Source organism: Peromyscus californicus, unplaced genomic scaffold (assembly GCF_007827085.1).
Source record: "Peromyscus californicus insignis strain IS unplaced genomic scaffold, ASM782708v3 Scaffold_23__1_contigs__length_62951481, whole genome shotgun sequence".
In the NCBI taxonomy this organism is placed as follows: domain Eukaryota; kingdom Metazoa; phylum Chordata; class Mammalia; order Rodentia; family Cricetidae; genus Peromyscus; species Peromyscus californicus.
In genome coordinates, this window is record NW_026294534.1 from 47990445 (window position 1) to 48016314 (window position 25870).

The 25870-nt window shown below is 42.7% G+C and overlaps 1 protein-coding gene across 1 annotated transcript in view; it reads right to left on the bottom strand.

The window, feature by feature from the left end:
- The window catches only part of Galntl6 (polypeptide N-acetylgalactosaminyltransferase like 6), a 1088908-nt gene that overhangs the window by 159411 nt on the left and 903627 nt on the right, over window positions 1-25870 (bottom strand). The gene's annotated exons all lie outside the window — the stretch shown is intronic.

The following is a 25870-nucleotide window of genomic DNA, read 5'->3' on the forward strand; positions in this document are numbered from 1 at the left end:
ACTGTGAATCATTTTTTTTTTTAATCTGAGTCCATGATCCATTTTTTTCAAGGATAAAAGTTCCAGATCACTGTCAAACAGATCTCAAGTACAATGTAGGAGGTGGGAGGAAGTGGAAGTCAGGACTTGAATCCCACCCATCTGCTCCCATAGGCCCTCACTTCTTTCTCTGCCCATTGCAAATGTTCCAACTGTTTCCACGTTGTGCAAACATTGGCACATGCCCACTAGACTGAGTTCTCAGTTTGCATGTGTTCCTTTGTGCAGCTGACACAGTAATAATGGTCAACTACAGATTGACTGAGATATACACCCTTGTGCTCAGTACTAGTGTCATCGTGGGCCCTTAAAGTCCACCCCAAACTACAGTATCAAGAAGAGTGTTGACAAAGATAATGGTTATAGAGGGGAATACACTGACTTTCTTGTTAGTCTGGGTTAGTAAGCCCCATGGAGGTAGCCTCATCTATTTAAGATCGATTGTTCCATCCTTCCTGCTTTATATTTCTCTGACTGTAACTAATCTGACAGTTTTCCTACTTGAAATTACCTTTATCATAGGCAGGAGAACTAGAACAGGAAGGAAAGTTATGACTGGGCGTCCAGCTCAGTTGACAGAAAGCTGTGTAGCACACACAAAGCCTTGGTTCCCACCCCCAGCATTGCCTACCGCAGGCATGGTGGAGCCTGTGTGATCTTAGCACTGGGGAGGTGGAAGCTGGAGGATAAGAAGTTCAAGGCTATCTTTGTCTATGTGGGGACTCAGAAGCCAACTTAGGTGATACAGGGGTCCCTGCCTTAAGAAAACAGAACAGAAAGTGGAAGAAAAGTCATGGAAAACAAAAGTGAAATAAACAAACAACAAACAAACTGAAAACCCTGCAATAGAGGAGGAAGAGACGCTAAACTTCATGTTAACTGTTCCTGTTTATTGGCATCAGGATTAACAAGGTCGCTTCTGAGTTGAAAATGTAGGTTTTTCTCTATTTTTTTTTTAATACGTAGTTGATTTGCCACCAAACCAACATTTATGGGGTGAGTTTTCTACTTACAGAAGTTAGGTTTGAGGTTATCTTGGTTTTGTTTTTCCATCTTTAGACCCTTGTAAACATTGTCCATTGGCTTTTTCTTTCCTTTGTGATTTTTTTCCACTTTGGTATTTTTGAATGAAGTCATGCAATCATATGAAAATAACTATAAACTGCCAAAGTTGAACATGACGTATTGGAAAAATGTCAGTTGGCAATCTGCTGTACTTATTGAAGACAATGAACTCAGCATCACAGGAAAACAAAACTTAAAAACACATGATTCTGGACCATGTGTTCTGGACCACATTTGAGGTTTGAAAAATGTCGTTTTCAAACCCCTCCCTTCAAGGCTTAGGGATCTCTGGGGAAGAGGAACCAGAAAGACTGTAAGAGCCAGAGGTGGTGGATGATTCTAAGGAAGGAGTATCTCCCTGAACAAAAATAGGACTTACAGACACATGAAATCACAGTGACTATGACAGTATTCACAGGAACTGCACAGGCTCAAACAAGGCAAAATCCCTGCATTGACAAGGGAAGAAGATGCAGTCCCATCCCTAACCAAGAAGATCTTTTCACTTGCTACCTTCTGGGAAAGAGAGAATCAGTATGATCCAATGGCGTGCCATTGGGTATATCAACCACACTCCAGAGTAAGTCTCATGCCCAGGAGTAGTTGGCCAACACAAAATGGACTCTCTCTCTCTCTCTGTGTGTGTGTGTGTGTGTGTGTGTGTGTGTGTGTGTGTGTGTGTGTGTGTGTGTGTGTGCTTTTTTTGTTTTGTTTTGCTATTCTCTATCTTGATTAAACAATCAATTATTTTTTGAGAGAGGAACATGAAATAGGTTGGCTAGGAAGGTGGGAAGGATCTGGAAGGAGTTTGGGAGGGGAAGGAATGTTATAAAATATATTATATGAAAAAATTTAAATAAAAATTCTTAACTGTGAAAAACTGAAGTAATTAATTCTTGTAATTGGAATGTGACATGTCCCCCAGAGGCTCATGTGCTCAAACACTTAGTTTCCAGACGGTGGCATGATTTGAGGAAGTTGTGGCACCTTTGGGAGGCGAGGCCTCTCTGAAGAAAGTGGCTCACTGAGGAGACCCTAGCAGTTTCACAGCCTGGTCCTACACTCGGTTTCCTAACTGTGGATGCAGTGTGAGCCACTGTTTCCTGCCTCTCCGCCATGATGGACCGTATCCCTTCTTTAACCGTAAGCTGCAGTAAACCGTCCGTCCCTTAAGTTGCTTCTTGTCAGGTATTTTATTGTCACAAAGAGAAAGGCAGCCAGTACAGTCTTCATAATGAGCTATTAGAGAAGCCAGAGATAGGGGGACAAGGACCCCTAACCTACACACGTTATCGTTCTGTGAAAAGTTGGTGAGGTGTGGCTGTCGTCATCATTTTGCATATTGCTTTTGATGAGTAGATTATTTTTAAAAAGCTGATATAGTAGGTTGAAAACTTTTTTTTTTCTCCCTGTGTTTTGTTGATTGGTAAAGTCTTTTTCACAGGGGTAACTTTCCCTAAGTAAAGTAATCAAGGCCCATGATTTGATAATTGATGCACAGGGAAGCGCTTTAATGAATTATTGAAGTACTTGGCTCAGGTGTGGGTCTCCCAGGGACAGAATACAGAATTACAGCTCAGCAATTAGACCGTCAATGTTCCTTACCCAGTTGACCATAATTAAAATAATTTTATTCTTGGTTTGATACTGGGGATTAAAACGCACACCTCAGTTACCTGGTAAAAGGTTTTCAAGGCTAATGGCATGAGACATGAGGGTTTTTAAAATGCCAGCCTGTGTTCTTCTAAATATAGAATTCCTCAATCATTCATGTCTGATTAAAGTTGTATTTGACTAATTGGTAATGGCTTTTCAATTAGGTAAAAGCATATTTTATTTAGAAATTACATTTATTTACATTGATTTTTTTCTCCTCTTCAGGATGTCTGGGTTGGTATCTAATTTGATCTAGAGGCCGCAACTCACAGGAAGCTTTGCAAGAGTAATTGACAGTCATTCCCAAGGCACAGGATGATAAAATAAACATTCTTTGGACAAATGCATTGCATAAAGAATTATTTTGAGGAGTGTGTAGGAAGCTTCCCCTACTTGACACGAGGGCACCCATAGAGATATTGAAAGGGGAGACGAAGCCCAATTGCATGTTCCATCCTGTTGCCTGGCTGTGATGGTCACTAGAAGTGGCAAAACTTGTAGTAATATTCGTTTTAGTGGTTGCTCTCGTCTGCTCACTGTTGCAGAGCTGAGGAAGAACGTGTCAGTGATGGCTGGTATGCCTCCTGCTGTCTACCTGCTGGGCCCAGGACAGAGCATCTCCCATGTTTTCTTTTGGAGGCTGCAGAGGAGACCAATCTATCTCTGTCCCTGTCTCTAGCAGCCAATAGATGATCTCAACATTTCCGAGGAAATGGAGGTCACATATGCCAAGGCTTCATCTTCTGGTGCACATGGCTTCATCGTTTCCACTGCTGAGTTATAGGTGAGTTTATCAGTGTAGCTGGCCCATCCCATTGCCATCTCTAGGCCTGTCTAACAAATGAGGAGTTTTTTTGTAGATATCACGTAGACAATGGTTCTAGGACCACATGTACTCATAGGCACAAGTCTACGAAGAAGTACCAGCCGTCACGAGTCTTGCCTTCTTTACCTCTAAGCCATCTCTTCATCTGGTTTTATTTCTTTCCCACAGTCATAATCTTGCCTTTTAGCACTTACATAACATTCACTACTTAACCAATAAAATGCATTCATTTTCTTTGTACTCCAACTGTTCTGGCCAGTATATCCCATCAACAGGATTATATATATATATATTATACACTGCTACTCAAAAACTTCTATGGTTTTATTTAAAGAACAGAACCCACAGTTTAAAAATGTGATTTTTAACATACCAGGTATGGCCTCCACACTGTATTTCTGATATTAGTGCCAACTCTAATGGCCCATGGAATGAAGATTCTATTCTTCTATTCAAATAAGATCATTCACTTTGTCCTGAACCTATCTCCGTAGTCCTGCTGCTGCTACTCTGTGACTGAAATGGACTCACCACTCTCTTCTATTTTTAAAAATCTCCTAGTGCTCCAATGCCTAAATCAAGTGTCAACAATCAGCAGCTGGAATTTTGTCATCAGATTATAGGATGTGCGTCTACCACAAATTATTTCACGAGTGACCAGCGCGTGTTGTCCTGTGTCCCGTCGCCCACCCAACTCCCTTTCCTAAGAGTAGCAGCTCACGTTACATGATAGATGAAAGCATCGCAGAGGCTGTTTATCCGTCAGTGTGGACTGGGTGGGGCAGAAGCAGAAGGAGGCCTGTTTCTCCCTCATCACTGCTTGCCAACACTTTGCCAGGTCATCTGTCCCCCTCTTTGGGGACATCCTGAACAGCTTCTAGATCTTGGCTAGGGATAAATTTGAACTAAAAAGAACCTTTTCTTTCCCCCTTAAGGAATTAAAAAATTTCACTTTGTCATAGTCACAAATTTAATTTTCACCCAGTTGCAAGTTTCATCTCTTCCTCTTCCTTCCCTCCCTCCCTCTCTCCCTCCCTCCCTCCCTCCCTCCCTTCCTCTCTCTCTTGTTCCCTTCCTCCACAGTTCTCATTGTGATTCCAGAGCACACTGAGGAGAAGGTGGAAAGCAACTTCTCTCTTTATTCTCCTTATCCCTCCCATCCCCCTCTTTGCTTCAGTGGCTTTAAGGGTCCAAGAAGGAATTAGAGGAAGTAGGCCAATCCATTTTTAACTAGCTGGTGCTCTTTGCAGCCCTCTCTGGCTTATGGTTTTTACCAATAAGGTAAAAGGACATGCCCAGACCCGCCTTCCTGTCCGATTGTGATGACGTGATTGATGCATTTTTCTGCCTGGCTGACCCGTTGGTTCCATGGCTCCCAACTTCAAACTGACAGCGCTGCCTTTTCGTTTTTTTCTTTGGCAGGCAGATCATGCAGATACAGTCACAGGCTTGGATCTCAACTGTCCTTGTTGCTACCTGCCCCTTGGGAAGTCTTCCTGTCCTTGTCCTGTCAGATGGTGTGAGCGGTGACGCCATGGCTTTCCTCCTGACTTGCCCATTCTCTCTCTCTTTTTAAAGACTTACTCTATTTTCATTGATGTGAATGCATGTGTGTGTGTGTATGTGTGTGTGTATGTTTTTGTGTGTGTAGTAGTAGTAGTAGTAGTAGTAGTAGTAGTAGTAGTAGTAGTAGTAGTAGGTGTTCATAGGTGCCCATAGGAGCTTGGAGAAGGCATAGAGCCCCTGCAGCTGGAGTTACAGGTGGTAGTGAGCCACATCTCATCCCTACCCAGCATGGGTTCTGAGAACTGATTTTGAGTTCTTCTGAGGAGTAGCAAGCACTCTTAACTGCTGGGCCATTTCTCCAGCCCCTGGGTCACCCATTCTTATCTCACCATCACGGACAACTTAATCCATGCTCCACTCTGTAAATGACCCCACGTAAGATCCAGCCACCTCCTCTCCAAGTTGTGTCTTCCGCATGGGCAACAACGGGACCCTTAGCATGCACAAAGCCCTAGTTTTAATTCCCACTACTGCAGAATGGAAACGAGGTCAGAGAAGAGAGTAAAACAAAAACAGGCAGTTCAGGACAGTCCTACAGTTTTACTTTATTTTACTTTTTCCGAGTTGTAATCCAGTGGGCTTTAACTGGACACAGATTCTCTGGGCGTCTGTTCTCCTAAATCAGGCTGGAAAGCAGGCTCTTCCCTTGTCATAAATTTAGCAGCTGCTCTTCCAGGGTGGGATTAGTGTTAGAGTTAGGGTCAGCAGGTTTTTTTTTCTAGAGAGAATGATGACCTAAAATCATTCCGGCAATCAATAATGGGTATATGGTGAGACCACTTCCTATTACTAATCCTGATGGGGTTCAAGTGCAGGAAGTGGGGATCTTATAAGGGACGAGTTTGCTGGTAAAGCTCCTCACTGATATGATGGAGGAGCATAGACCGACCTCATCTCCTCCAGCGGCCTTATCCTGTCCCCAGAGCTCTGCAGGGCCGGGGAGAAAAGTGCCCCTCTCCTCTCTTTCACCTATGGGGCTTCCTGGTACCCACTGATAGCAGCATCTCCAAATGACAAATGCTTACAATTTCTGCCTTAAATTACGATTTTCCTGCCAACTGCTCCCACAAGGTTTCCAGAATTATTGAGAAGAGATATTGGGCATTTTAATTTAGAAATTGGACTTCCTGAAAATGTGTATAAACTGGAATCCATATATCCAGCTCAGAGCTTGGTCTTATGACCAGATGCCATGGACATTTATTACTGTACTGGCACACAGCTATGCAAATGCACACACACACACACACACACACACACACACACACACACACACACACCCTCTATATGGTTCTTCATGGCTGTCCATTGCAGTTCCTTTACTAGATAGAGTAATTAGGCCACGGGTGGCCATGATCAAGTTTGGGACAAAGTCAAATATTTCTTCTAAGGCATTTTACTTGCTGCTCAGGGGGAAAAAAACGGCATCTGGTCTCTGTGAAGATGGGATTGTCCCAGTTCTCCATGACCATGGAGCTGTCCTGCATGAGCCAATTGCAGAGATGGCAATTCTCTCCTGCTCAGGAGAAATCCACCGTCTGAGCTCGAACCCCAACAGGAGCAGTGGAAATAGAGAAGGAAGCAGTCCAATAGGTGTGCAAGCCCCCAGTCCAGCTGTTCCAGAGGTGAGGCCCTTTCCCTTTCTACTACTGGAAGCCCATCGAGTCCCATTTCTCTTTTGGCCCTCCAATTCTGTGTATGAGTTACACACTAGCAGAAACCAGCTTCCTAGGGACTTGGCCCAGGTGAGTTCTACTCAGCAAGTGGGAAGTCTAGGGGGAGAAATTTTTGAGCCCACACAGTCATGCTGCTTCGTATCACAGGAAAAGAATGGTGGTGACTGAAACTTTACCACAGCAAAGGCCATCCCATTAGGGTTTGTTCTGGCAGAAGGACTAACAAGTATTAAGCTTTCCTGCAAGTGCCCCAACATATTAGGAGGATCTAATTAGTTATGCTTCCAAATTCTAGAGATAAACTGAGTGGCAACGAGTGGTACAACGTGCACTCCGTCTCCTTAAAATCCTGGTACCACAGAGGGCAAACATCGAAGGCTTGTCTTCAGTTCTGACTGCTCTGACAGAGCCATGGCTCGTTCCCAGAAAATGTATTCCCTGCAGTTCTGGAGGCCGGAGGCGAGTGTGCCAGGTAGGGAGGTTTGAAGGGTTCTCCCACAGGGCAGGCTGTGTGCTGGTCTTGGCACCCTCACATGGGAGAGGCGTCTCAAGTGTTCTGGTGTCTTCATCCCTTCACTGAGGTGCTCACTTCTCACAGGAGCACCATCCTGTGATTTAGTTACCTCTGAGGGTCCCGCTTCTAAACGCCATCACCGTGGAGATTTGGGTTTCAACAATCAGATATTGGAGGAAGGTACACAGTCTGTATCAGGGTCCTGGAGCTTAGTCCTGTTTTCTTGATTTGTCAGACATGTTTCCTCCGTCACGCTTATTCACTGCCCTGGAAGCTACCTACTGTAGCACAAATCTTTTTTGGTTTTTCGAGACAGGGTTTCTCTATGTAGCTTTGCGCCTTTCCTGGAATTCACTTGGTAGCCCAGGCTGGCCTCAAACTCACAGAGATCTGCCTGGCTCTGCCTCCCGAGTGCTGGGATTACAGGCGTGCACCACCACCGCCCGGCTGTAGCACAAATCTTAACAGGTCTTATTAATAAAATCAAACCTGGAGCCAGGTATTGGGTTAAAGCTGGAAGATCAGAGAAACAGAACAGGCCACAGCTTCCTCCCCTTGCCAATTCCTCAGCTGAGTCTGTTTCCTCAGACTGGATGCCTTCAGCTGAACTGTGTCTGCTCAAATGCCTACAACTTAACCAGCCTAGTTCCTGGTCCTCACGCCTTATATACCTTTCTGCTTTCTGCCATCACTTCCTGGGATTAAAGGCGTGAGTCACCATGCCTGGCTGTTTCCACTGTGACTTTGAACTCACAGAGATCCAGATGGATCTCTGACTCTGGAATGCTAGGATTAAAGGCGTGTGCTACCACTGCCTAACCTCTATGTTTAATATTATGACTATTCTGTTCTCTGACCCCCAGATAAGTTTATTGGGGTGCACAATATATCAACCACAACCTGCCTCGGCAATCTCTCTCTCTCTCCTCTCTTCTCTCCCTCTTCTCTTTTCTCTCTTTCCTTCTCCTCTCTCTTCTCTCTCTCCTCTCTTCTGTCTTCTCCATCCTCTTTCCATAACTCCTCCTTCCTTTCCTTTTTCCCTCATTTTTCATCCCCCCTCCCTTCCTCCCTTTCTTCCCTTTCTCTTCTCTTCTCTTCTTTCCAGTACTATCAGGATGTAGCCCCAACCTCATCTCTCTGAGGCCGGCCCACTCTTCCCTCCTTGTGTCTCTGTTCCAGTTCCTTTCGGCAGACTGACCTGGAGGTTTCATTTTTCCTTGGACATCCACTTCAGTCTTGGGTGAAGTACAGTGTGTCACCAGACAGACTGAGCTGAAGTAAGGCGTTGTGTCTTCCCATGTCCAGGTTCAGACTCTAGGTCAGGACACATCACCACTGTCTCCCAGACAACAGTGAGCAAACTCCCGAGTTTGTGTTCTGAGGATTCTGTTGCTATTGCCGCTCTTCTTCACACTCAGGTCGTGAGCTAGCCCTTGCTCCGTGATCTACTATATTGTTCCTTCGTCCCTATGTCATTTGCAGAGGAAGGCCACACTGCAGTCCTTCACGAGAGCTCTATGAAAGGAATCTTGTCAATCCTTCACCTGGACCAATGTCGCCAAGAGGCTGTTTGGTGATTTTACAATAAAGATTCAGTCCATCTTTCCTCAGGTCAAGGTGTTCTGGAACTCATCTTGTCCGCCATCGAGGTTCGTGATGTGTATTAACTCTAAGTGTCAGACCTCATTTGAAAAAGTATGACCTTTCGTGAATACTGTCTTTAAAACGATTCACCCCTGCTTCCAGCAGGTGGCGGTATAACACAAACAAAAGCTTGAGCAAATGCTGCTTAGGACTGTGCAGCCTTCCTTCAGCTTCGCGGGCAACAGGCATCCCATTCTGAGCTAGGTATCTACAGTAATTCTAAATTGAAAATAGTCATTCTAAAGATTCAAGCTACAGGGTACAAACTTGTGTCATCGCAATAAGGAAGTTTAGCTCTGGTGACTGTAAGAATTCCTTTACCCCTGGCATGTGTTTTAAGGGCAAAGCAAAAGGCAGCCTTTAGGAAAAAAGTTCCTTTCAGACATTTTGGCCATCTTAGCACTTTAATCCTAATTAATTGTAGCTACTATAGTTCACTGACTATAGTAAGTTAATTAAGATAAAATTATTTGGGCTATAATGTAGATCTAGTTGAGACCCTGGTTTTCTTGTGAAATTTACTTGAAATGTTTATGTTATGTGTGTCCATTCTAAAAATTCACACTTATGGGAATGTTGTCTTCACAGAGTTAGGTCAGCTAGGCAGAATTATAGATTATTTTTCTGGATCCTGAACCCTTGGCAGAATTAGATTTCTGTAACGTAGCTCCTTAAACTGCTTAATTGTCCATAGCTTCCAGGGAAATTCTAAACTACAACTGGAAGAAAGTATTCATCAGATCAGGATAAACTTTAAGAACGAGGGGTGAGGAAGCCATTTGCAGGAAATACCGTGGTTAAAGTCTTTGACACCAAGGGCCAAAGGGAAGAAGCGGACTGGCAAGTCAGAGATCCGCTGCCTAAGGACTGATCCGTCCCTTTTTATTCTCTGAAAAGTCACCTCGTTGTAAACTGCTCAGATAAAATTAAAAATTAAAATTCTGACTTGTGCATAAAAAAACATGGTTTGAACTTCTTTGCTGTGTTTTCTCATTCTAGCGGCAAGAAGACTCTTGCCTGGTGTGACTCCTAGCCTGGATTTAATTTTCTAGTAAATATTTTTCCTTCTTTTATTCTTTGTGCTGGTTAGAAGTGGACAGCAGGGTAGTTGGGTAGGCCTGGTGGTACATGCCTGTAACCTCAGCATTAGAGAAATAGATGTAGGAAGGCCAGGGGTTCAAGGTCATCCTTGACTATATATGTAGTTTGAAGCCAACCTGGGCTACAGAAGACCTTATCTTAAAAAGTAAAAGAAAAAAAAAAAAGAAAGAAAGAAACCAGAAACAAACAAAATTAAACACCAGATACCAGAGAATACTGACTCCCAATTCACTTTCTCACTCAACAAGTGTTTGTTAAGTAGCTATTATGAGTAGTCACTGTGTGAGGGGGTGAAGACAGTCTTAGGGGCAGAAGGACGCGTCCTCCGCTTCCGTGGCTCTGAACTCTGGTTGCCTTCCTCTAGTCCGTCCGTTTTCAGCTTCCAGGATTGTGTTTATGTGGGTGGTGAGATGTTTCCCATCTGTTTCTCTTCTCTTACTACTTTTCTCTTAGGTTCGTCCATGCACATGTGGAGTAGAGAGAATGGGAAGAGAAATGTGGAAACCTAAACCCTGCATCCACAAGACAAAGACTGCACCAAGCTGTGGGAAGGCGGGCAGGCTCGGACGGACTCATTCCAATAGCAGCAGAGGAGTGGTTTTGTTGACACCTGGTCTTTGCACGTCACGACCCCAATGTTCGTGATTTATGAGGAGTCCATTGCCCTTGTGTGATGTGGCCTAGTTGCGGTACCTTCCTGGCAGCCTTAGGAAAGGGATACAGGCGCTGGTGCATCCTTCTGCTGTGCATTCTGGGCCTCCTCCAGACTGCCAGCTTGGACTTCACTCCCACGCAGCGTATTACTCATCCCATCTATTGAGGGCTTTCTTTCCATAATCTTTTTTAAATGTGTGCAAGGTGTATGTCTGTTCTAAATACTGGGTACAGACGTACATAATTAGTATGTACCAATTAAAAATATTATATGTATTAAGAACCTTGTATAGTGGATAATATAGTTTGCAAGAAGTTATGATTGGCAAGATTTTTCTTCTGTGTATTTCTTGTTGCAATTGGCTTTTTCTCTTTGGACACCCAAGCATCTGTTGCTTTAGAGAGATGCAAGGCAGGTACCATCCACAACAGGAGCGGAATTTCAGTACTGGGCCTTCAAAATCACAGCCTTGAAAACAGTTTTCATCTGTGAGGGCAGTGGCTTGTTGAAGGAGAGAAAGGGTTCATTGGCTCCAGTGAACCAGATTTGGAGGGGGTCTAACTTCGCTCTGCTAGTTAGTAGAGAGTGAAGATACGGTGGGGAGATCAAAGCTCCAGACCAGTTTTAAGATTCCAGAGTAGAGGGATCATTTCCAGCTCCTGGCTAGAATTCGTGATTAGGCTATATACCTCTAAGTAACGTGTTCTATACAACAGGGTCAACTCATTAGAAGGAAAAGGATGGCCAGTGTAGTGACGCAGACTGGGCCCCGAGATAAGGTCTCCACGTGGCCCCATGGGGCATTGCCTGTGTGTGGAAATCCTGCATGCTTGAGTTGGAGAACAAGGCAGAGAGCCAGACTGAGGCAGCTATGATGTAGGGTGAAGGCATTAAGCTCCATGACTTGGGGCTGAACTAACCAAAGCTAGGAGTCAGTATGAGCATGTGACTGCGTCTCCCGAATTAGAACTGAGAACTTAGGCTGGGCTCTGGGAGAGGAGAGGTGGTCCTTCAGGCTAAGAGACCAGATGGAGACGTGAAGATTGTCAGCACTCCATCAAGGGAGCCAGTGAGGACAAAAGCCCCCTTGAAAAGACCTGATACATTCCATCTGAGTCCAGCGGAGGACAGCAGAGAAAGATCAACCTGCAGGTGAACCCTGCCACCTCTGTGGCTTTTCCTAGCATCAAGATGTAATGCTCAGGGGGATGGCAAGCAGAGGAAATTTAAGCATGGTTGTTCAGAAAAGAAAACACACCAGCATTGAGTTCAATCCTACACAACACCGAGTTTAGGGTTACGATGAACATGTATATATCCCTCTAAAACTGTGGGTCCTGCGTCTAGAAATTCAGCCAACCACCACAGATGAAAAATATTTACAAAAAGTTGTTTCTCATCATGTCCAGACTTTGTTCTTATGTCATCCTTTAAATAAAACAGTATAATTATTATTTACACAGCCTTTGTGTAGTATTAGGTGTTCTATGTATGTCTAAATATGTCTAAAGATGATTTAAAGGATACAGGAGAGTGTGTGTGGATTGCATGTGAACATCTCATTACGTATAAGGGACTGGAGCATCGGCAGACTGTAGGGTATGGATGTGTGGTGTAGGAAGCTGGAACTAACTTCTCATGACACCAAGGGATGAGTGTATTTTTGGGGTGTGCTGTTTTTGTTTTTAATGGTAGGATATAGGGAGATTAGTTTAAATTCTTAAAACAAGACAAAACAAGATATACAACCCCTCACCTAACCAGGCATGGTAGTGTACATTTATAATCTCAGCTCTCACTTGGCTGAGGCAGGAGGATTACAAGACAAAATAAAATAAAACACAGAATGAAACAACACTCTCCTCACAATAAGACCAATAACTTTGTTCACAATAAATTGTTTCACAGCTTTGTTACCATGAGGAATAAGGGGGATTGCCATTGCTGTGTAAACTACATGTATCTTTTAACATATTTACTTATTTATTATATATAGGTATTTTGTCTGTATATACGTCTGTGTACCATATTTATGATTGGTGCCTGAGGAGGCCAGAAGAAAGGGTCAGATTTCCTGTGATTGAAATAGATGGTTGTGTGAGCCACCATATGGGTTTTGAGAATCGAACCCAAATCCTATAGAAGAGTAGCCAATGCTCACCTTATCTGCCTAGCCATCTTGCCAGCCTTGTGCTACATATTTCGATATGGGAATTATATAACACACTTTCTGTAAAGAACCAGATGGTAAATATCTTCTTTGCGCTGCACAAGGTCTCAGTTATAGGTGCTAAACTCTGAAGTTGTGGTACGACGGTCATACAGTTAGACTGAATATAGTCCCAGGCAAGTGCAGGGCTCAGGAAAGTGGCTCACTACCATGTAAGGGACTTCAGTTCCAGCAAAGATGCCCCACCCATCTCCTGTGGATATTCCCTTCTCCCAGTGAGTAGTCCTAGGATCTAAAGCCATGTGACCTATGGAAGCTGGACACCCTTTGTGAACAATGGCTCTGAGCCTGATTCCAAGGCTTAGGGCTTTTTGCTACTTTTCTTTAGGAGAGGGAGGGGGTGTTTTCTTGTAGCTTGGAATTTATATCCTTGGGTCTGAAGATGGACCAAAAGGGTGGATGATTTTCCAGATAGAGTTAGACCTGTAGGTTTTGATTTCTACCTCTGTGTGCCCTTGGGCTGTTGCGATGCAGTCAGGACAGGCCGAAAGAAAAGAGTAGTGAGCTGTCTGCCCATTCCTGCTGTCTGCCCACCCCCACCCCACCCTTGCTGAAAGCAGTACAGAACTGGAAGGAAAGATTCTATCTCAAATCTGGCCCTTCAGGCTGCTCTACAAGGATATTTATCAAGATAGGAGGATACTGCAAAGTTCAGTGGTTTGCTGGCTTGATTTATAAGATCTAGATATGTAAGCACGGGCCACCTGGGTCTTTATTTGCTCTCCTGCCCAGGGTCCTGGATGTTTGGCGCAAGCTTACTGCTTGCCTTGGAAACAGTACCCTGGGGCTCTGTAGAGTCCAGCGATAGAGACAAAGGAAGTTGTACTTACGCGGTTTGATTTATGACTCTCTTCTTAGGTCCACTATATATACTAGAATTATTTTCCATGGGGCAGTTTCCCTTACTGCAAACATTAAATTTAATTCTTGGAGCTCTACTAAGCGATGGGAAAACATAGCAAGCCTGAAAAAAGTTCTTCCTAACTGGTGGAACTATTTAAGGACAGGCTATGGGGTGGGGAGGGAAAAATGCCCTGATGCCATGTTGACATTCTGAAAGGCAGAACAAATTCTCTCTTGCTACTCACAGCTTCCTGTCTCCTGTTCACCTTTAGGTACATGGCTTCCAGACTTGATTCTTCTCTTTTGGCTCTTGAAGCAATTAATCTCTCCTATGAATATTTTGACTTTCCTTTTCATTTTTCACAATTTTCTCTACCACGTGCCACTTCTGGATAGCTGTGAGTGAGTTTTCTAACCAAATGTCCTGGTCTTGGGGATGCTGGATTTCTGAATCTCCTGCCTTGGTTCACCTGAATTTGATAAGCAGGCTCAGGATGGATTATTTGTCTTTCGTTCTGGTTCCTATGGATGGGAAAGGAATCAGCAAACAAGAGGAAGATGTGAGATGTGAGATGCCCTCAAAGGATGTAAGTGAATTCATGAAGAGTCTGTTAAAAGGGTATCCAGGATTTATTAAGACACGAAATTGGGAAAAATACACTCACGGTCTCCGATCACCCCAAGAGAGAATGACCATGCAGGCCTCTTCAGATTTTAAGCAGTCACATAACCCACCAAGAGTCCATGCCCAGGCCCTAAAACTGGTACTCCAAAGCTATTGGCGGAACTAATACCCACAATAAAAGGCCACTCCTGAATCAGAAGATTACACCTGAAGAACCCATCTCCATTCTAGTTTTAGCGAGCATGACGCCTTCTTCCGCTGCTGTGGGGGGTGGGTTGGGGGGTGGGGGATGGGGGGTCGGGGGAAGGCAGGGGCAGATCTCTCTTTGTCACCTTCCCCTGTCAACCAGACCACTTTGTTCACCTGTGATGACACTTCAAGAAACAAAGCCACACATTGCTTTCCCTCAAACCTACTTCCACATGGACCAATTCCAATAAGCATTAGAATAAATAAAAAAGAAATAAAATGAAATACCAAGAAGGTACTCTCGTATCTATCTTTTGGTGTCACGGTCATGGCTTATTGCCTTGAAGGAAGGGACAATGGTCTGGGTCCCAGTGCTTCTTGGTACATACAGCTCCTAGAGCCAAATACATGATCAGAATAGCAAACAATGAAAACCACCCAGCCAGTCCCAGCTAAGCTCTACGCCTCTCTTCCTCATCTCTATTTGCACCAAGAGGTGTGTATTGACACTTTAACAATTTTTTGGTTTTGGCTCTAATTGCTAAAGATGAAGAGGGGGTTGCCTGCTTTCTGAAGGTTCCTCCCCACCCCCCCAGCCATGAACACGCCTCGGTCTCTGAGTACAGCCCAGTGAATGCCAGTCACCTCAGAAGATACCAACCCTGGATCAGAGCCAGGCTTTGTATCTTTTTCCTGCAATAATTTATGCACACTTGCTTTCTTTACAAAGTATTAGAAGGGGGGCTGGATGAAGAAAAGTGGTGTTCCTGAAATAGCAACGAGAGGAGCAGGAGAAGACCAAGGCCAGTTTGATCTTCGTGGGGATATGTTGTCTCAATTCCAGACAAAATCAAAACCAAGGATTCACTGAGGTACAGAGCCTATCTGCCACGTGCAAAGAGCAATACTAATATGTAAGAATAGTAATAATAATTTGAAATAACTATAAGCTGTAATCTAGACAGGTCTGGAGTCTTAGGACAGGTTGGTGAGACATGGCAAAAATGATAACTGTTATGACCTTAGTAAGCCTTAGCTTCTTTGTTAGAGTTGTTATCTCCCGGATTTTGGTTTAAAAAGGAACTTAATTGTCATTCATAATGGCAATAACTCCAGGGTGTTCTTTTTTTTTCTTTCTTAACCATCTTTCTTCTGCACACAAGGTAACAGCCTCTGTTAGCTCCTCTGTTTCCTACCTCTTCTGCCGTAACAATCTACAGAAGGAGCCTGACTTGTGGGTGACTTCCTGTCAAAACTGGGCTCCAGCTAGCCACAATAGTTTTCTTTTTTGGTGTCCTTTTCTTAAAAAAAAATCACATATTCAACTATAGACAAACTTGTCTGATCATTGTTTCTCCCGACTAAGTACTCATTTCACCCACTTATTAAATGTCTTTTAAGTGCCTCTTAAGTGCAGACACGAGGTAAGTTGAGCAAAAGAGACCCCTGCCTTTATGGAGTTTACATTTTAGCATCAATGTTAGCAATTATGGAAAAATTGAATTAAAAAGGGAAATGAAAAGGACAGGAGATCTGGGTCAGATATCTTAACAATGAAGCCTTATGTCAGAAAATAAACACCAATACACCTGAGGTTGGCATCTATATCGATGTCTTCTGAAAGAGAGGTAAAATCTGATTGAATGGCAGATGGTGCTGTTAAAAATTCTGCCATGCTCGGGTCATGATGCTACCACACAAAGAGTAAATGATGCTGCTGAATGCTGAGAACCAGGAAGGGGGCTGTGATAGTTTTGTGGTCTCATGGATGTTTTCTTCCTAGCTAAATGCAGATAAGAAGGCCAGGAAGCCATAATGAAGAAGTATGAGGACAATATGACTGTGCCATAGAACTCAGAAGCCATCAAACAGCCCCGACAAGGAACGTCTGTGGGCAAAGTCACATATCCAGTGGGGAACAGACAGAACACATCGCTATGGAATATTAGATCAACAGACTCAGGGCACCAGTTTGGGAAGCCAAAGCGAAGCAGGTGATGTCTGAAAGAAAAGGGCAACAAACAGACAACAAAGCTAATTCCCAAGCCAATTTGTGAACTCTGAGGATTTCAGACATGGGAAACCATTGCTATATCCCTATTGATAAATATTGGGTAATACTGCACTTCACAGTGACTGGTTGACTCTGCCCAGGGAGTGTTTGATGTCATTGTTTGGGTCTGGAATGTAGCCCCAAAGCCTATGGGTTAAAGACTTGGTCCTCAGTTTCATGCTCTTAAGGCATGATGGAACTTTTGGTCGATGGAGCCTAGAAGAAGGAAGTTATGTCACTGGGGACATGCCCTTGAGGGGGCTATAAGAACCATATGACTCCAGCTGCCATCAGGTGAATAGGCTTCATTTGTCAATATTCCTATCAGGATGCACTTGTGTGATCATGAGTCCAAAACAGTAGTCAAGTGAGCATGAACTGCAACCATTGAAATTGTGAGTCAGAATGAAACTTTCTTCTTTTTAAATTGATTAACTCAGGTCTATTTGTCACAGTAGCGGAAAGCTTCTTGGGATTTTAGAGTTTGGATCCTTCATATGGAGGAACATGAGAACACTGAAGCCAGATGAGGAATGAGAGAAGTCCAAGGTACAAGCGGGTGGGACCTGAGGAAGATTCCGTTATAGTTAGAATAAAAGCCCTGGGAAGTTTTGGGTAGGGATGGGAAAGGTTTCCTGGAGGTCCACTGAGACCATAGTCCTGAATGACTGGAACACAGGGGTGAAAGAAATCTCCTACCAAGGAAGATTGATAGGACTCAGTTTCTTTTAAAATAGTATAACATACAAGCATTCCTATCTTTGACAAAGTGGCAGCAGAAAAAAGGTTAAAAAAAATCTGAAACCACATGGTTAGAAATCACAGTGGGAATCTCAAGGCCAAAGTTGTCCCAGGAACCCAGACATATTGAGAGACCAGGACAAACTAAAGATGGTCATATGAACACCAGAGAAGTAATTGTGGCAAGTGCTAATTTAGGGACAGACTTCGGTAATGTTATACTGTGGGCTAAAGAAAGGGGTACATCAGAGAGAGCACACAATGGAGGCAGAAATCACGACCTGTCTTGGGAGAGGGAGGAACGCAAACATCATTTTTGGAGAACTGACCTGAGCAGAAAAGATGGGTCTTTACAACTCCATCATGAATAGCAATGATCAGATGTGATTCTTGTGAAGAATAGAGACCAGGGCCCCCAAATGGCCTTCAGGGCTGAAGGATAGGGAGGGATGAAGGGTCGGGAGGGATCCCTCAAGAGGGGTGGATAATTAACGCTTCTGATTTTGATTGGCTCTGCCAATGAGACAGTATTTTGCTTTTCATTAAAGAAAAAAATCTTCAGTGAGTTCTCAGTCTGAGCTTCTGAGAGAGATTGATTTTATTCAATATTTTGATTAGTTTTTGGGCACTTGAGCCATTTATGGTCCTTTATTCTCACCCTCTGTGGATGAGGACACCATTTAGAAGTGCGACAGTGTTCTTCTCTAAATATTTTGACTTCTTGCAGTTGTCAAATCCTGAATGAGATCTTACAAACAGATCAGAAGCCAGCATGGTTGGCATTTCCCTTCATTAGTAAGGAACTGAAAGATGACATTTTCAACCATCCATAGCAATTTGGCCTCATGATCAGGACACAGTATGGGGATGAGGCAATCTGTCTCTTGTCCTACTGTTATTATTGTGGATTCACTATCTAACACTAATTGACAAAACTACTTCCCTTAATGGATGTCTAAGTTTCTCTTCAAGGGAGAAGAAAAGAAAATTATTGATTAACCCTAGGATTTAAAGTCTGAATGAATGAGAGAAGCCACTGATTGGACTCCTGTGAGATTATTGATTAAGTTTGAGAGTTGAAGTCTGAATGAATGAAGACAGTAATTGGACTCTTGATTTTTGTTTCATGTTAAGAGTGTTAGCCACATAATATTTTTGGTTTTCATTCTCCTTACTTGTCAAAGTAGAAGAAGAATTATAGTCAGTTTATTTACATCAGGTAGATAATACAGCTGAGTCCTTTGACATACTGTGAGGTGCTAGACACATATTTAATGTCATACTCACATTTAATGAACTGGGTTATTTGGTCAGATTAGTTGAGGAAGCTGGCTCAGAGGTTAAAAGTAATTGCTGCTGAGTCTCATGACCCAAGTTCTGTCTCCAGGACCTGATGGACGGAGAGGGTTAAGTCCTACAAGCTCCCCTTTGATCTCCCCACAGTGCCATGAGCACAACAAATTCTCCCTCCTTCCACCCCCCATCTCTTATCTCTTTCACACACACACACACACACACACACACACACACACACACACACACACACACTCACTTAGCCCCTTCTCCTAGTTAGCATAACCTGTCAACTTCACACATGCCAGAATTATCTGAGGGAGTCTCAATTAGGGAATTGTCTTGTGGGCAAGTCTGAGGGGGCATTTTCTTAATTGCTGATTGATGCAGGAAGGCCCAGTGTTCTCTACGCAGCACCATCCCTAGGTAGGCAAGTCTGTGCTGTATAAAAAAAGCACTTGAAGAAGCTAGGGGAGCAAGCCAGTGAGCAGCTTCCCTCCATTGGTCCTGACTGTGGCCTCCTTCAGTTATTGTCTATGACCTCCAAGACTAAGACAAAATAAATCCTTTCCTCCCAAAGTTGTTTTTGGTCATGATGTCTCTCATGGCAACAGGAAAGCAAACAGAAACACAGACACAGATACGCAGATGCACACAGACACACACAGACACACTCACACACACCCACACCCACACTCACCCCCCCCCCCCACAGAGGTCATAAAATGTTTCTAAATCTTGATCATACAGAATTTTGTGGTAGGAGTTTAAAGCCAAGGAAACAAAACCAAGATAGTTTAGATGTATCAAGCTGATGAGAAGGGAGCAAGATTTGCAAACAACTACTTGCAGATCACAGAGAAGTTTGTGTGACTTGGCCTGAGAAGTAGCATATAAAGAAAACTTCCTTCCTTTCTCACACCCTAAGATTCAAAGTGGATCAATATGAGTCAGGCAGATAACAGGAAAGATTAACAGCGTCCAGTTCAGCATAGAGGTGAAGGAGAAGACCCCAAAGCCATGCTTTACATTCTACATAAAATTTAGTTTTACAAGTCTGAGTTGCCTTTGGGAAGGGGCAATTTCATGCTTTGCTGATTTTGATTATTTTACAATAATTAATATTGGGCCCAAACTCACACATAAAGTTCAAAGTATGAGACATTCCTTTCAATTCCTAAGTAAGCTAGAGTAGCTCCAATGCCAGGGTGAAGAGTGGAAATTCAGTGTCCCTTTCTGAAGTCCCAACGGGGCTGATGAAGGCTAGTGTTTCATTCTGAGCATCAAGGAAGCTGAGCTTCAACTTGCTGTTCTTTTTACCAATAAAGTGAAGCTTCATGCCCACCAAGGAGAAGGAGATCCCCCTTCCTCTAGGCTAGCTGGCCTCATGGCCTTGTGAGTACAGGGCTGGCTGAATCTCAGCCTCATTTGCACCCTACTCTGGGCACAGTTGAAAATGTATTACCCATCTGTAAGCTGTAGTCCTGGAATGATCGTCTAACTCAATGTTCCAAACAGATCTTGAAACAGGACCTGCTATAGCTCTCGGTGATGGCCAGAGATGTCTTTGGCACTGTAATGTCCATTGACAGCCACATTGCTGTGTTCAGGGTGGAAGATACTGTGCTGAAAATGTTGCTTTCGATGTTGCCTCCACATGATCACTCTTTAAATACTGGAGAATTCACCTTCTCCAAGTAGAAAGGAAGATAGAAACTCCTGTGAAATAGACAACGTTGCTAATTCTGTTCTCTTTCCACGCTGCTGTATTTACTTTATAAGCCTCGGCTACCTCTTCCCGAATATGCACAGGATGAATTATTTTATTGTCTTGAAATAAGGACTAAATGATTTAGCAATGTATTTAAATTTTCTAGCCCAGTTCCTGGAGCAATAGATGTTATTTCCTCTCTACCTCCACGGAAAAAAAAAAAAAAAAAAAAAAAAAGAGGGAAGACCATGAAATGGTGAGTTACAACCTGAGACTCTGGAGATAGCTGTTGAATTTAGTACTCGTGGCACTGAATACGTCATGTAGACTCTGCAAGCTTCATGGTTTTCTATAAAAATGACAGGCTGAATGGTCTCTAAGCGTTCTTCTAGCTTGATGAATTTATGTTTTGTACAGTTTTTTTTTCCGATTCTCTTTGTGCTGGATTTTTTTTTTTTTTTGTCAACTTGACACAACCTAGAGACATCTAAGAGGCAACCAGAACAGAGAAAATGCCCCTATCGCATGGACGTGTGTGAGAGCCTGTGGGGACATTGTCTTGACTGATGATTGACGTAGAAGGGTCCATCCCACTGTGGTAGTGCCATCCTTGCACAGGTAGATCTGAGTTGTTTAAGAAAACAGGCTGAGCAAGCCATGAGGCGCAAGCCAGTAAACAGCACTCCTCCTTGGCTTCTGCTTCAGTTCCTGCCTCCAGGTTCCTGCCTTGACTTCCCTCCGTGATGGAATGTGACCTAACATTTGTAAGAAGAAATAAACCAGTTCTTCCCCAAGTTACTTTTGGTCATGGTGTTAATCACAGCAACAGACACCCTGACCACCACACTAATGTAACTATAATTTTACCAAAATATTTTATGTGTTACCCAATATACTCTGACCTTCACACAATATTTTATATCAGTTATTTCATGTACTATTTATTTTGAAAACAGGGTCTTTATTTATTTATTTTGAAAACAGGGTCAGTTTCACTATGTATTCAAGGTTAGTCTTCAATTGTCAATCTTTGTGTACCTGCCTTCCAAGTGCTGGATTTTAGGGCCGTGCTATGTAGCTAGCTCTCATACTTCAAGGAATGTCATCAAGGTGTATATTCTCTCCTCATGAGGAATAGAAGTAGATGCTGCAAGTACATTTCTAGAAGGCATTCTACTTTTCTGTGGAGAGGGAAAACAACTCCCTTCGACAGAGGTGGTATTTAATCAATTTGAGCATGGGCTGTACTTCCCACTTTTGACCAGGCAATCAACCCATGAAGATCCTCCTCACAGTTCTTTGATCCTCAGGGAATCTATAGTATTTGAAGTGCCAACCTTGTCATGCTTGGCAGCAGGTCACAGCAAGAGCTAGGCATTCTGAAGCCAGTCTATGAACCTACATGAACAGACTTTCAATTTATGTTCCTGTGGACTAAAGGATAATAAACAATATTTATAGTAGATGAGTTTTCTTCCCTCGGTGTATCCAGCCTTATATACAACTACAAACTTGCAAGGATGCATGTGTGTGTGTGTGTGTGTGTGTGTGTGTGTGTGTGTGTGTGTGTGCAGGATTCTAGACATAGTAATAGAAGAGTAATAGAAGAGAAAATATTTAGCCTGGAAAAGAAAAGAGGCATGAGGTCTGCCTTAAGATACTGTTAATAGCTGTCACTGAAAAGGGATTAGACATCCTTTACATCTCAAATAGGATAATTTGGGATCAAGGAGACATTCTCAATGCAAAGGAAAAGGTTTCAGTCAATAAGTCTGTTGGAATGGATTGCCTTTTGAAGCAGCAAATTTACTTCCTTGGTGAGTTCAAGCAGAGGCAGGACACTATCAGGGGCATTATCTAGTGATTGCTTCAGTTGACAAGGAAGTGGGTCAAGACAATTTCTTCTGGTTCTTTCTAAATGTTTAGATGTTAACACAAGACTGAAGAGGTAAGTTAGTGGCCGGACAGTAAATGAAGAACTTCCCCTTTGTTATTAAAAGCTATAGGGGCATATTACATGTGTCACACAGAAGATTACTTTCCTAAGTGCTCTGCATTCAAGATGAACCGGGAATGAGGAAACTCAAAAGCCACAGATAACAAGAATCCTCTAAAAGCATTCCATTTCATTACGTAAGTTCCCAGAAAGAGCCAAGATTGTGTGTTCCTTAATCAAAGACCAAGTTTTCCTGGGATGCATCCAATCCAACCCAGCCTATTCCAGCCCATTCCATTCCATTCCATTCCAGTTCAGTTCAGTCCAAACCAATCCAATCCATTCAAATTATGGCTGGATTATAGTAACTGGAACCATAACATTACATTTTCTCTTACAAGAACAGTTTTTATTTTTTTTTAACAATGAGATTTTTCTTTTCAAATATAAGTAAACATTTTCTTGGTATCCCAAGTGAAGCATGAAGAACTGTTTTCTTCCTGTTGAGATTACTGATGATCATGTTTACCAGTTTAGAACATTTGAGGATTTGAGATTTTGTAGCTTATTTTAAGAAATGTTATTTTAGCCACACCCCAGGTTCATATATATGTATTTTAACTGAAACTAGATGTTTGACAAATAACACATTCTTATATATTAGTATAGTGTTCTGAAATTTTAATTCAATGGAAACTATTTCTTCAATAATTACTGATCATGCCCTGCTTGTTACATGAGATTTTCAAGTTGAAAAACACAGCACTGAAAACTCAAATAATGGCAGACTAATGAGGAAACATACATGCTATCACTTTAGACCTTTTGATAGACTTGCTGCAGGAAGATAATTTTTGCATACCCGTCTCGTGGTTTACAATGAATTTCCATATTCCTCTTAAGTTCCTTTCTGCACACCTTTCCAGCTTCCTGTCCCCATCTTCTCACAGAAAGCTACACATCCCTGCAGCCTCTTGAAACATGAAAGACTTGGAGAGATGTATAGATAGTCAGCATTCATCCTGTGTATCTTAAATCCTCACATCTACAGAAGCAAGCTTTAGCCTAAAGCATGTCTGTTTATGAGCACATTCCAGTGACTGCTGCGATAATGGAATCGCTGATACACTGCTCAGAGTGCTTGGGTAACCGTTCTTTTGTTATTAGGAAGGCAAATGGCATTTTTAAGATCAAAGTGGACACCTCCTGGAAGTTACATTTATTACAAAAGGCTAAAGTGTCTGCATTCCCAGGCATCAAAGGGACTTAACACAGAAAGACAGTAATATTCAATAGACCAGGGCAATTTCTGACAGGACAGCCACCACCTAAGTGGTTGATAGGAATGAGTGGTAATCTCATTCTGAAAGTTACCAGTTCTGTCAGAGCCAGGGTTAAGCAAAGTGCTTGATATTGTGATGGCCACAGCCAGGGTCAGTCTGACAAAAAATTCCACTGTCAGTGTGGGCACGGAGAATACTTTCAAGCTTTAGAGTGCTCTTTGGTGGAAGTGTGATCCCATTGTTTCTGAAAGCAGGGGCCTCATTTTGCTGTCATGGTGGAAGTGATGTAAAAGGTCAGTATACTGAGTCACTATTACACTATTTGGAATGCCAGTATAGAGATGAATTCCAGCCTTTCAGATGTGGTGACCTGGATCATAGCAATTGCGCTGTAGACAGGCCCCTGTTATCTGCCATCCAAGAAAAGTTCTGTGGTGTTTGTGGCTCTTCTGTTTGCAGATCCTGTGTTGGCTAGTTTTTATGTCAATTTGATACAAGGTCATCTGGGAGGAAGGAATCTTAATCATGAAAATGTTTCTATAAGACTGGCCTGGAGGTAAGTCTGTGGGGCATTTTCTTAATGACTGATGTGGGAGGGCCCAGTCCCTTGTGGGTGGTGCCACCCCTGGGCTGGTGGTCCTTGATGGTATAAAAAAACAGACTCAAGCCATGGGAAGCAAACCAGTAAGCAGCTGTCTGAGAATTTCTATTGCTTGATGAAACACTAGGACCCGGAGCAAACTGGGCAGGAAAAGGTTTGTTTGGCTTACACTTGCACATCACTGCTGACCATAGGAGGAAGTCAGGGCAGGAACTCAAACATAGCAGGAACCTATAGGCAGGAGTTGATGCAGAGATCTCATAGTGTTGCTTACTAGCTTGCTTCCCATGGGTTGCTCTGCCTGGTTCTTATAGAACCCAGGATGGCTATCCCGTGATAGAACCACTTACAATGACATGGGCCCTCCCACATCAATCATTACATAAGAAAACACTCCACAGGCTTACCTACAGCCCACCTTCATGGAGGCTCCCTCCTCTCAGATGTCTATAGCCATGTCAATTTGATGTTAAACTATCCAGCAAAGAAGTGCCCTTCCATGACCTCAGCATCACTTTCTGTCTCCAGGTTCCTGCCTTGGGTTCTTGTCCTGAGTCACTTGCATGATATAATACAAGCTGTAAGATGAAATAAACCCCATGTCCTTCCCAATTTGCTTTTGGTCAAGGAGTTTCATCATAGCACTGGAAACCGTAACTATGACATAGCCTCTCCTCCACTTAAAAAAATTCAATCAATTTTTAACTTTTTATTTTTTTTCTTATTTATTTTTAATTTATTTATCAAATTAAGAATTTGATAAATAAAAATGGTATGTATTTGTGGCTTATGACATGCTTTGAAATGCACATGCACATACCTGAGAGAGGGTTTAAATCAGACTTGTTATGTACCAACTCATCACTTACTTATCCTACGTTAAGTGCCTCTGACAAAGATTTCTGATGGCAACCTTCAGGGACATCTGAGAAGCTGTTCTCAGCTGGGTCTGCTTCTAATGCTTGTAAGAAAGTCCTTCAAATAGATCCCTATACATTTTTATAGCAGTTCTGAATATTCATGGACGTTGGTCAAAGCATATGGGAGAGCAATAAAGGCCCTTCATTATTTCTTTTCAAACACTTTCCAGTAATTTGAGAGGTTGAAATCCTAACTCCAGAAGCACTGCATAGTTAATAAACGTGTTTCATTTTACAAGAGAGACGACTTTCCTCCTGTTTTATCTTGTGGCTGACGTCTCAAATCCCCTTAACTCACCCAGGAGTTTATCTTTGTGGAGACTTGAACTGGAGGAAACTTTTTCCTGGGAGTTACTAAATGTTTATTAGAATTCAAATGGTTAGTGTCAGCAAAGTTGCTTTAGTACTTGGTAACTTTCCTACTGCTAACTTTTATGGCTTCTATTATTGATAAAAAGACAGTATTGATTTGAATGCATCTTAAATGGATTCCTACAGAGTGGGAAAAGCCGTGATCACAGATATTTTTCGCACACTAAAAAACTATACAAGAGTTTTAAAATGATAAAGATTTTATTGTGCTCAAGGGATATAGACTGGAGTAACTGGAATACACACTGGTCAATCTCTGTGCTAACTATTGGGAACACTTCACTGTTCACCATTAATAGTACTGATAGTTGTCACACTAAGCCTTCCTGTA